Source organism: Microcebus murinus, chromosome 12 (genome assembly GCF_040939455.1).
Source record: "Microcebus murinus isolate Inina chromosome 12, M.murinus_Inina_mat1.0, whole genome shotgun sequence".
NCBI lineage: Eukaryota > Metazoa > Chordata > Mammalia > Primates > Cheirogaleidae > Microcebus > Microcebus murinus.
In genome coordinates, this window is record NC_134115.1 from 106,132 (window position 1) to 118,689 (window position 12,558).

Below are 12,558 nucleotides of genomic sequence, written 5' to 3' on the forward strand. Positions count from 1 at the left end.
CCAGGGTGGGTGGGGTCCAATGCAGCCCCGGCCAGGCCTAGGCCCCTTGGACTGGGCCACAGGAGGACACAGAGGAGGGTCCCGGCCCCCACGGTAGCGGTGCGGGCAGTTCCCCAAGGGCTTGGGCGTTTTCCAGAGGGAGGAGATGGAGGGGACTGATTTCTTCAGCGCCCCACAGACCAAGCCACCCCACCCCACCCATGGGCCACATCCCGAGAGAGAGACGCCCCATACACTGGCTCCCCTCCCCCATGCGCTGTGCCCCAGCCCTGACCCGGGGGAAGAGGCGGCCGCCCACCCACAGGGCGGGGGGCACAGCTGAAAGGGGTTGTGGGGGAGGGCGGCCCCTGGCTGGGGTCAAAGGGCGAGCGCCCCGCGCGTGCGCAGTCATTGGCGGCGGCGGCGGCGGCGGCGGCGGCAGCGGCGACGCGCTGGGGGTGGGGGGCGGGGAGGTGAAGGAGGCCAGGCGAGGAGAGGAGGGGGGCTGGAAGGTCTCCACCTTGGCGAGTCCAGCCGTGGAGGCGCATCTTGTGTGAGTGTGAGTGAGTGAGTGAGTGTGAGTGCGAGTGTGTGTGTGTGGGTGTGTGTGTGTTGTCTGTGTGTCTGTGTGTCTGTGTGTGTAGAGAGACAGCCCCCCACCACGGCCCGCCCCTCCCTGCCCGCCCCGCCCCGCCCCGCCCATCACCCCCCGTCCCTCGGAGCCCGCCGGACCGGGCGGCAAACTCAACAGGCCCGGCCCCCGCGGAGCCTGGGGCGGGAGGAGGCGGCGGCGGGGAAGCGCAGAGAGGCTCGGCTTCTTGAGCGGGGCAGGGGCGCCCTCCGCCGTCTACGGCCACACCACCCCGAACGCGCCCCATCTCGTCTGATCTCGGAAGCTAAGCAGGGTCGGGCCTGGGAATACCGGGTGCCGTAGGCTTCTTCTTTTTTTTTTGGCCTCTTGTTCTGTCCCCTTTCTGGGAGCGCCGCGGAGGCCCGGGCTGGGGGTCACCCCCACCCTCAGCGCCCGCCGCGGTGCCTGGCGCCCCAGCCCGCACCGTGGGGCCTCCTCTTGTCCCGAGCCGCGACACCGCCGCCACGCGGCAGCATGCGTGGCATCTGGACTGTCAGGTCTCAGACCAAAAGTCTGCTCTGTGGGAACCGACACGCTGGAGGAAACCTTGAGAGGCTGAGAGGGGAGGGAGTTGCAGAAGAAGGCCAGGATGTCATTTTGAGGGAGTATGTGACCAGAACTCGTCCCGTTGCTTTTGGGGTTCTATGGGCTCCACGTAGGAATCTTTGGTGGTGGCACCTGATGTTGGGGGATCCGGAGTCACACCCAGACCTGCTCCACAGGCCTCCTTTTACTTTTCTCTTCGGATTCATTATTTTTAAAAAGTGTCTCTTATCTCTATTAGTGCATTTTCTTTTCTCTCTCTCTTCAAGCAGATGATGGGAGTCCAAGTATTAAGGTGACATGTGTTGCCCGTGCCCCCCTCCCCCCTGTGTTCTTATTCATTTACCTCTCATGTTGTTCCAGCGTATTGTGGGGGCACCAATGTTCAGGTCGGGTACATCGCCCCCTCCCCGCCTCCCCCCTCGGGTCAGAGCTTCAAGTGCGCCCATCCCCCAGTGGGTGCGCACCCACCCCATTCCTAATGGATGTGTATGCCCATCCCCTCCCCACGCCCGCCCGACACCCACCCGATGAAGGTGAGTCCTCTGGGTCCACTTAGGTGTCCATCGGTTCGTACCAATTTGCCGGTGAGCGCGAGCACGTGGTGCTCGTGTGTCCATTCTTGGGATACTTGGCTTACTGGAACGGGTTCCAGCTCTGGCCAGGAGAACCACGAGAGGTGCCCTCTCACCGCTGTTCCTCACAGCCGAACGGCACTCCGTGGTGTCCACGCGCCACATTTTATTTACGCACTCGTGGGTGGATGGGCACTCGGGTCGCTTCCAGGTCTTTGCGATTGTGACTTGTGCCCTGACTCTAACCCTAACCCTTACCCAGCCCGTCTCCTCCTCGGCCCCTGCCTGACTGACTCCTTCCCGCCCGGCCTGTCACCTGTCACCTGTCACCGTCCTCGGCCCCTCGCTGACGGGGCTCCTCCGTCGCCTGGGCCTTCCAAGGGCTTGGTGTGGACGCTGGTTCCAGGACGCCCTCCCAGGAACCCGGTAGCAGGGCGGCCGCAGGGTGTCTCGCAACCCAACCGTCCGCCTGCCGCCCTCGCTAAGCGGCCTGCGGGGGACGTGCTCCCTCTGTGCCGCGGGGGCCCAGCCTGGTGTCTTCTCTGAGGCCCCGCGGCTGCCACTCCCCGCAAGGGGAGAGCCGCGGAGGTGGGGACCGCCTCCTCATGGGGACGTACACCCAGCTCTCCACGTCGGATTCCGGGGCTCTCTGTCCTGCCAGAAGGCCCAGCTGGCCTGCGGGTCCTTAGAGTGGCAAAAACATCCGAAAACTGAGATTGAGGGTCCGGTGGGTGTCTGCACTTTTGTGCTGGGCACCCCAGGGAGGCCCGGGGGCTGGCTGGACAACGCGGTCTGCTGGGCGGGGGGTTTGGAGGAGCAACTGATGCCCTTTGCACTTTGGGTAGCAAGTGTCTGAGGTGTCTCTGATCCCTGCACCATGTCCAGGGGGGGGGGGAGGAGGAGCAGGAGGAGGAGGAGGAGGAGGAGGAGGGGGGAGGCCGTGACCTGCAGTCGTGTTCCCGGGGTGGCACGGCATGTGGCTTCTTCAACGGGCTGCTTGGCCTGGGCTCCCTGCACCTGGGCCTTTGGAGGACTGGCCCTGTGCTTGCCAACACTTCCTGCAGGGACCCAGAGCTGGGAGGTTGCATCTCTCAGCCCTGGGTCGGGCAGAGCCCCAGCGGGCCATGCCCACAACCTCTCTCAGCACTGGTCCCCCAGAAGGCTCCTTTGGGACCAGGATTCTCTTGCGGGTGACTCTTTAAGGTCTGGCCCCTGGATGGAGGGGCACCAGGAGTAGAGGAGCAGGAAGGGGAAGGGGGTGGCCATGCGAGGGGACACTTTCAGGCCAAGTCGCAGCTTCAGCCTGATCCTCCTGGGAACCGCGGGGTGGACATCACACCTCCTGGTTGTCCGGCTCTGAGACAAGGAGCCGGGCTTCGCATTCCCACAGCAGCCAGTCGTGGGCTGAGGACACCTGGGGCGTTGGGAACTCCCTGGCTTCTCCTTGGTTTAACATCTGGAGCTGCTTGTGAATCGTGCCGCCACACACACCCGAGTGCAGGTGTCTTCTGCACAGACTGCGGGCCTCGCTCTTCTGAATGCCGCTAGCTCGCGACCCACCCACGGGTGAACCTGGTCAGGGTACTTTCTCTCAGGGGCAGACTCAGATCCGGGCGGGCTACCGGTGTCTCTGTTTGCTCCTTTCTTTCTTCCATTTCGGGAAAGGCTTCCTTACTGGGTGTGGAAATCTCCTATGCCTTTCCTCGCCTATTCTGTCAGCTTTCAAATTCTCTTTCAGGCCGGGCGCGGTGGCTCAAGCCTGTAATCCTAGCTCTCTGGGAGGCCGAGGCGGGCGGATTGCTCGAGGTCAGGAGTTCGAAACCAGCCTGAGCAAGAGCCAGACCCGGTCTCTACTGTAAATAGAAAGAAATTAATTGGCCAACTAATATATATAGGAAAATGAGCCAGGCATGGTGGCGCATGCCTGTAGTCCCAGCTACTTGGGAGGCTGAGGCAGAAGGATTGCTTGAGCCCAGGAGTTTGAGGTTGCTGTGAGCTAGGCTAACGCCACGGCACTCACTCTAGCCTAGGCAACAAAGCGAGACTCTGTCTCAAAAAAAAAAAAAAAAATTCTCTTTCAGTTGCCACCCTCACAGATGGATTAGGAAACTCTTTCCGGTGCACTCATTAGTGAAATGACCTCAATGAAGCTGGAATCCAATATCTAATCGCCGATTTTTGGCGAGTCCACACGCCAGGGTGGTTGGGGTCCAATGCAGCCCCGGCCAGGCCTAGGCCCCTTGGACCGGGCCACAGGAGGACACAGAGGAGGGTCCCGGCCCCCACGGTAGCGGTGCGGGCAGTTCCCCAAGGGCTTGGGCGTTTTCCAGAGGGAGGAGATGGAGGGGACTGATTTCTTCAGCGCCCCACAGACCAAGCCACCCCACCCCACCCATGGGACACATCCCGAGAGAGAGAGAGACACGCCCCATACACTGGCTCCCCTCCCCCATGCGCTGTGCCCCAGCCCTGACCCGGGGGAAGAGGTGGCCGCCCACCCACAGGGCGGGGGGGGGCACAGCTGAAAGGGGTTGTGGGGGAGGGCGGCCCCTGGCTGGGGTCAAAGGGCGAGCGCCCCGCGCGCCTGCGCAGTCATTGGCGGCGGCGACGCGCTGGGGGTGGGGGGCGGGGAGGTGAAGGAGGCCAGGCGAGGAGAGGAGGGGGGCTGGAAGGGCTCCACCTTGGCGAGTCCAGCCGTGGAGGCGCATCTTGTGTGAGTGTGAGTGAGTGAGTGAGTGTGAGTGTGAGTGTGTGTGTGTGGGTGCGTGTGTGTTGTCTGTGTGTCTGTGTGTCTGTGTGTGTAGAGAGACAGCCCCCCACCCCAGCCCGCCCCTCCATGGCCGCCCCGCCCCGCCCCGCTCATCACCCCCGTCCCTCAGAGCCCGCCGGACCCGGCCGCCGGCAAACTCAACAGGCCCGGCCCCCGCGGGGCCTGGGGCGGGAGGAGGCGGCGGGGAAGTGCAGAGAGGCTCGGCTTCTTGAGCGGGGCAGGGGCGCCCTCCGCCGTCTACGGCCACACCACCCCGAACGCGCCCCATCTCGTCTGATCTCGGAAGCTAAGCAGGGTCGGGCCTGGGAATACCGGGTGCCGTAGGCTTCTTCTTTTTTTTTTGGCCTCTTGTTCTGTCCCCTTTCTGGGAGCGCCGCGGAGGCCCGGGCTGGGGGTCACCCCCACCCTCAGCGCCCGCCGCGGTGCCTGGCGCCCCAGCCCGCACCGTGGGGCCTCCTCTTGTCCCGAGCCGCGACACCGCCGCCACGCGGCAGCATGCGTGGCATCTGGACTGTCAGGTCTCAGACCAAAAGTCTGCTCTGTGGGAACCGACACGCTGGAGGAAACCTTGAGAGGCTGAGAGGGGAGGGAGTTGCAGAAGAAGGCCAGGATGTCATTTTGAGGGAGTATGTGACCAGAACTCGTCCCGTTGCTTTTGGGGTTCTATGGGCTACACGTAGGAATCTTTGGTGGTGGCACCTGATGTTGGGGGATCCGGAGTCACACCCAGACCTGCTCCACAGGCCTCCTTTTACTTTTCTCTTCGGATTCATTATTTTTAAAAAGTGTCTCTTATCTCTATTAGTGCATTTTCTTTTCTCTCTCTCTTCAAGCAGATGATGGGAGTCCAAGTATTAAGGTGACATGTGTTGCCCGTGCCCCCCTCCCCCCTGTGTTCTTATTCATTTACCTCTCATGTTGTTCCAGCGTATTGTGGGGGCACCAATGTTCAGGTCGGGTACATCGCCCCCTCCCCGCCTCCCCCCTCGGGTCAGAGCTTCAAGTGCGCCCATCCCCCAGTGGGTGCGCACCCACCCCATTCCTAATGGATGTGTATGCCCATCCCCTCCCCACGCCCGCCCGACACCCACCCGATGAAGGTGAGTCCTCTGGGTCCACTTAGGTGTCCATCGGTTCGTACCAATTTGCCGGTGAGCGCGAGCACGTGGTGCTCGTGTGTCCATTCTTGGGATACTTGGCTTACTGGAACGGGTTCCAGCTCTGGCCAGGAGAACCACGAGAGGTGCCCTCTCACCGCTGTTCCTCACAGCCGAACGGCACTCCGTGGTGTCCACGCGCCACATTTTATTTACGCACTCGTGGGTGGATGGGCACTCGGGTCGCTTCCAGGTCTTTGCGATTGTGACTTGTGCCCTGACTCTAACCCTAACCCTTACCCAGCCCGTCTCCTCCTCGGCCCCTGCCTGACTGACTCCTTCCCGCCCGGCCTGTCACCTGTCACCTGTCACCGTCCTCGGCCCCTCGCTGACGGGGCTCCTCCGTCGCCTGGGCCTTCCAAGGGCTTGGTGTGGACGCTGGTTCCAGGACGCCCTCCCAGGAACCCGGTAGCAGGGCGGCCGCAGGGTGTCTCGCAACCCAACCGTCCGCCTGCCGCCCTCGCTAAGCGGCCTGCGGGGGACGTGCTCCCTCTGTGCCGCGGGGGCCCAGCCTGGTGTCTTCTCTGAGGCCCCGCGGCTGCCACTCCCCGCAAGGGGAGAGCCGCGGAGGTGGGGACCGCCTCCTCATGGGGACGTACACCCAGCTCTCCACGTCGGATTCCGGGGCTCTCTGTCCTGCCAGAAGGCCCAGCTGGCCTGCGGGTCCTTAGAGTGGCAAAAACATCCGAAAACTGAGATTGAGGGTCCGGTGGGTGTCTGCACTTTTGTGCTGGGCACCCCAGGGAGGCCCGGGGGCTGGCTGGACAACGCGGTCTGCTGGGCGGGGGGTTTGGAGGAGCAACTGATGCCCTTTGCACTTTGGGTAGCAAGTGTCTGAGGTGTCTCTGATCCCTGCACCATGTCCGGGGGGGGGGGGGAGGAGGAGCAAGAGGAGGAGGAGGAGGAGGAGGAGGGGGGAGGCCGTGACCTGCAGTCGTGTTCCCGGGGTGGCACGGCATGTGGCTTCTTCAACGGGCTGCTTGGCCTGGGCTCCCTGCACCTGGGCCTTTGGAGGACTGGCCCTGTGCTTGCCAACACTTCCTGCAGGGACCCAGAGCTGGGAGGTTGCATCTCTCAGCCCTGGGTCGGGCAGAGCCCCAGCGGGCCATGCCCACAACCTCTCTCAGCACGGGTCCCCCAGAAGGCTCCTTTGGGACCAGGATTCTCTTGCGGGTGACTCTTTAAGGTCTGGCCCCTGGATGGAGGGGCACCAGGAGTAGAGGAGCAGGAAGGGGAAGGGGGTGGCCATGCGAGGGGACACTTTCAGGCCAAGTCGCAGCTTCAGCCTGATCCTCCTGGGAACCGCGGGGTGGACATCACACCTCCTGGTTGTCCGGCTCTGAGACAAGGAGCCGGGCTTCGCATTCCCACAGCAGCCAGTCGTGGGCTGAGGACACCTGGGGCGTTGGGAACTCCCTGGCTTCTCCTTGGTTTAACATCTGGAGCTGCTTGTGAATTGTGCCGCCACACACGCCCGAGTGCAGGTGTCTTCTGCACAGACTGCGGGCCTCGCTCTTCTGAATGCCGCTAGCTCGCGACCCACCCACGGGTGAACCTGGTCAGGGTACTTTCTCTCAGAGGCAGACTCTCATCCGGGCGGGCTACCGGTGTGTCTCTGTTTGCTCCTTTCTTTCTTCCATTTCGGGAAAGGCTTCCTTACTGGGTGTGGAAATCTCCTATGCCTTTCCTCGCCTATTCTGTCAGCTTTCAAATTCTCTTTCAGGCCGGGCGCGGTGGCTCAAGCCTGTAATCCTAGCTCTCTGGGAGGCCGAGGCGGGCGGATTGCTCGAGGTCAGGAGTTCGAAACCAGCCTGAGCAAGAGCCAGACCCGGTCTCTACTGTAAATAGAAAGAAATTAATTGGCCAACTAATATATATAGGAAAATGAGCCAGGCATGGTGGCGCATGCCTGTAGTCCCAGCTACTTGGGAGGCTGAGGCAGAAGGATTGCTTGAGCCCAGGAGTTTGAGGTTGCTGTGAGCTAGGCTAACGCCACGGCACTCACTCTAGCCTAGGCAACAAAGCGAGACTCTGTCTCAAAAAAAAAAAAAAAAATTCTCTTTCAGTTGCCACCCTCACAGATGGATTAGGAAACTCTTTCCGGTGCACTCATTAGTGAAATGACCTCAATGAAGCTGGAATCCAATATCTAATCGCCGATTTTTGGCGAGTCCACACGCCAGGGTGGGTGGGGTCCAATGCAGCCCCGGCCAGGCCTAGGCCCCTTGGACTGGGCCACAGGAGGACACAGAGGAGGGTCCCGGCCCCCACGGTAGCGGTGCGGGCAGTTCCCCAAGGGCTTGGGCGTTTTCCAGAGGGAGGAGATGGAGGGGACTGATTTCTTCAGCGCCCCACAGACCAAGCCACCCCACCCCACCCATGGGCCACATCCCGAGAGAGAGACGCCCCATACACTGGCTCCCCTCCCCCATGCGCTGTGCCCCAGCCCTGACCCGGGGGAAGAGGCGGCCGCCCACCCACAGGGCGGGGGGCACAGCTGAAAGGGGTTGTGGGGGAGGGCGGCCCCTGGCTGGGGTCAAAGGGCGAGCGCCCCGCGCGTGCGCAGTCATTGGCGGCGGCGGCGGCGGCGGCGGCGGCAGCGGCGACGCGCTGGGGGTGGGGGGCGGGGAGGTGAAGGAGGCCAGGCGAGGAGAGGAGGGGGGCTGGAAGGTCTCCACCTTGGCGAGTCCAGCCGTGGAGGCGCATCTTGTGTGAGTGTGAGTGAGTGAGTGAGTGTGAGTGCGAGTGTGTGTGTGTGGGTGTGTGTGTGTTGTCTGTGTGTCTGTGTGTCTGTGTGTGTAGAGAGACAGCCCCCCACCACGGCCCGCCCCTCCCTGCCCGCCCCGCCCCGCCCCGCCCATCACCCCCCGTCCCTCGGAGCCCGCCGGACCGGGCGGCAAACTCAACAGGCCCGGCCCCCGCGGAGCCTGGGGCGGGAGGAGGCGGCGGCGGGGAAGCGCAGAGAGGCTCGGCTTCTTGAGCGGGGCAGGGGCGCCCTCCGCCGTCTACGGCCACACCACCCCGAACGCGCCCCATCTCGTCTGATCTCGGAAGCTAAGCAGGGTCGGGCCTGGGAATACCGGGTGCCGTAGGCTTCTTCTTTTTTTTTTGGCCTCTTGTTCTGTCCCCTTTCTGGGAGCGCCGCGGAGGCCCGGGCTGGGGGTCACCCCCACCCTCAGCGCCCGCCGCGGTGCCTGGCGCCCCAGCCCGCACCGTGGGGCCTCCTCTTGTCCCGAGCCGCGACACCGCCGCCACGCGGCAGCATGCGTGGCATCTGGACTGTCAGGTCTCAGACCAAAAGTCTGCTCTGTGGGAACCGACACGCTGGAGGAAACCTTGAGAGGCTGAGAGGGGAGGGAGTTGCAGAAGAAGGCCAGGATGTCATTTTGAGGGAGTATGTGACCAGAACTCGTCCCGTTGCTTTTGGGGTTCTATGGGCTCCACGTAGGAATCTTTGGTGGTGGCACCTGATGTTGGGGGATCCGGAGTCACACCCAGACCTGCTCCACAGGCCTCCTTTTACTTTTCTCTTCGGATTCATTATTTTTAAAAAGTGTCTCTTATCTCTATTAGTGCATTTTCTTTTCTCTCTCTCTTCAAGCAGATGATGGGAGTCCAAGTATTAAGGTGACATGTGTTGCCCGTGCCCCCCTCCCCCCTGTGTTCTTATTCATTTACCTCTCATGTTGTTCCAGCGTATTGTGGGGGCACCAATGTTCAGGTCGGGTACATCGCCCCCTCCCCGCCTCCCCCCTCGGGTCAGAGCTTCAAGTGCGCCCATCCCCCAGTGGGTGCGCACCCACCCCATTCCTAATGGATGTGTATGCCCATCCCCTCCCCACGCCCGCCCGACACCCACCCGATGAAGGTGAGTCCTCTGGGTCCACTTAGGTGTCCATCGGTTCGTACCAATTTGCCGGTGAGCGCGAGCACGTGGTGCTCGTGTGTCCATTCTTGGGATACTTGGCTTACTGGAACGGGTTCCAGCTCTGGCCAGGAGAACCACGAGAGGTGCCCTCTCACCGCTGTTCCTCACAGCCGAACGGCACTCCGTGGTGTCCACGCGCCACATTTTATTTACGCACTCGTGGGTGGATGGGCACTCGGGTCGCTTCCAGGTCTTTGCGATTGTGACTTGTGCCCTGACTCTAACCCTAACCCTTACCCAGCCCGTCTCCTCCTCGGCCCCTGCCTGACTGACTCCTTCCCGCCCGGCCTGTCACCTGTCACCTGTCACCGTCCTCGGCCCCTCGCTGACGGGGCTCCTCCGTCGCCTGGGCCTTCCAAGGGCTTGGTGTGGACGCTGGTTCCAGGACGCCCTCCCAGGAACCCGGTAGCAGGGCGGCCGCAGGGTGTCTCGCAACCCAACCGTCCGCCTGCCGCCCTCGCTAAGCGGCCTGCGGGGGACGTGCTCCCTCTGTGCCGCGGGGGCCCAGCCTGGTGTCTTCTCTGAGGCCCCGCGGCTGCCACTCCCCGCAAGGGGAGAGCCGCGGAGGTGGGGACCGCCTCCTCATGGGGACGTACACCCAGCTCTCCACGTCGGATTCCGGGGCTCTCTGTCCTGCCAGAAGGCCCAGCTGGCCTGCGGGTCCTTAGAGTGGCAAAAACATCCGAAAACTGAGATTGAGGGTCCGGTGGGTGTCTGCACTTTTGTGCTGGGCACCCCAGGGAGGCCCGGGGGCTGGCTGGACAACGCGGTCTGCTGGGCGGGGGGTTTGGAGGAGCAACTGATGCCCTTTGCACTTTGGGTAGCAAGTGTCTGAGGTGTCTCTGATCCCTGCACCATGTCCAGGGGGGGGGGGAGGAGGAGCAGGAGGAGGAGGAGGAGGAGGAGGAGGGGGGAGGCCGTGACCTGCAGTCGTGTTCCCGGGGTGGCACGGCATGTGGCTTCTTCAACGGGCTGCTTGGCCTGGGCTCCCTGCACCTGGGCCTTTGGAGGACTGGCCCTGTGCTTGCCAACACTTCCTGCAGGGACCCAGAGCTGGGAGGTTGCATCTCTCAGCCCTGGGTCGGGCAGAGCCCCAGCGGGCCATGCCCACAACCTCTCTCAGCACTGGTCCCCCAGAAGGCTCCTTTGGGACCAGGATTCTCTTGCGGGTGACTCTTTAAGGTCTGGCCCCTGGATGGAGGGGCACCAGGAGTAGAGGAGCAGGAAGGGGAAGGGGGTGGCCATGCGAGGGGACACTTTCAGGCCAAGTCGCAGCTTCAGCCTGATCCTCCTGGGAACCGCGGGGTGGACATCACACCTCCTGGTTGTCCGGCTCTGAGACAAGGAGCCGGGCTTCGCATTCCCACAGCAGCCAGTCGTGGGCTGAGGACACCTGGGGCGTTGGGAACTCCCTGGCTTCTCCTTGGTTTAACATCTGGAGCTGCTTGTGAATCGTGCCGCCACACACACCCGAGTGCAGGTGTCTTCTGCACAGACTGCGGGCCTCGCTCTTCTGAATGCCGCTAGCTCGCGACCCACCCACGGGTGAACCTGGTCAGGGTACTTTCTCTCAGGGGCAGACTCAGATCCGGGCGGGCTACCGGTGTCTCTGTTTGCTCCTTTCTTTCTTCCATTTCGGGAAAGGCTTCCTTACTGGGTGTGGAAATCTCCTATGCCTTTCCTCGCCTATTCTGTCAGCTTTCAAATTCTCTTTCAGGCCGGGCGCGGTGGCTCAAGCCTGTAATCCTAGCTCTCTGGGAGGCCGAGGCGGGCGGATTGCTCGAGGTCAGGAGTTCGAAACCAGCCTGAGCAAGAGCCAGACCCGGTCTCTACTGTAAATAGAAAGAAATTAATTGGCCAACTAATATATATAGGAAAATGAGCCAGGCATGGTGGCGCATGCCTGTAGTCCCAGCTACTTGGGAGGCTGAGGCAGAAGGATTGCTTGAGCCCAGGAGTTTGAGGTTGCTGTGAGCTAGGCTAACGCCACGGCACTCACTCTAGCCTAGGCAACAAAGCGAGACTCTGTCTCAAAAAAAAAAAAAAAAATTCTCTTTCAGTTGCCACCCTCACAGATGGATTAGGAAACTCTTTCCGGTGCACTCATTAGTGAAATGACCTCAATGAAGCTGGAATCCAATATCTAATCGCCGATTTTTGGCGAGTCCACACGCCAGGGTGGTTGGGGTCCAATGCAGCCCCGGCCAGGCCTAGGCCCCTTGGACCGGGCCACAGGAGGACACAGAGGAGGGTCCCGGCCCCCACGGTAGCGGTGCGGGCAGTTCCCCAAGGGCTTGGGCGTTTTCCAGAGGGAGGAGATGGAGGGGACTGATTTCTTCAGCGCCCCACAGACCAAGCCACCCCACCCCACCCATGGGACACATCCCGAGAGAGAGAGAGACACGCCCCATACACTGGCTCCCCTCCCCCATGCGCTGTGCCCCAGCCCTGACCCGGGGGAAGAGGTGGCCGCCCACCCACAGGGCGGGGGGGGGCACAGCTGAAAGGGGTTGTGGGGGAGGGCGGCCCCTGGCTGGGGTCAAAGGGCGAGCGCCCCGCGCGCCTGCGCAGTCATTGGCGGCGGCGACGCGCTGGGGGTGGGGGGCGGGGAGGTGAAGGAGGCCAGGCGAGGAGAGGAGGGGGGCTGGAAGGGCTCCACCTTGGCGAGTCCAGCCGTGGAGGCGCATCTTGTGTGAGTGTGAGTGAGTGAGTGAGTGTGAGTGTGAGTGTGTGTGTGTGGGTGCGTGTGTGTTGTCTGTGTGTCTGTGTGTCTGTGTGTGTAGAGAGACAGCCCCCCACCCCAGCCCGCCCCTCCATGGCCGCCCCGCCCCGCCCCGCTCATCACCCCCGTCCCTCAGAGCCCGCCGGACCCGGCCGCCGGCAAACTCAACAGGCCCGGCCCCCGCGGGGCCTGGGGCGGGAGGAGGCGGCGGGGAAGTGCAGAGAGGCTCGGCTTCTTGAGCGGGGCAGGGGCG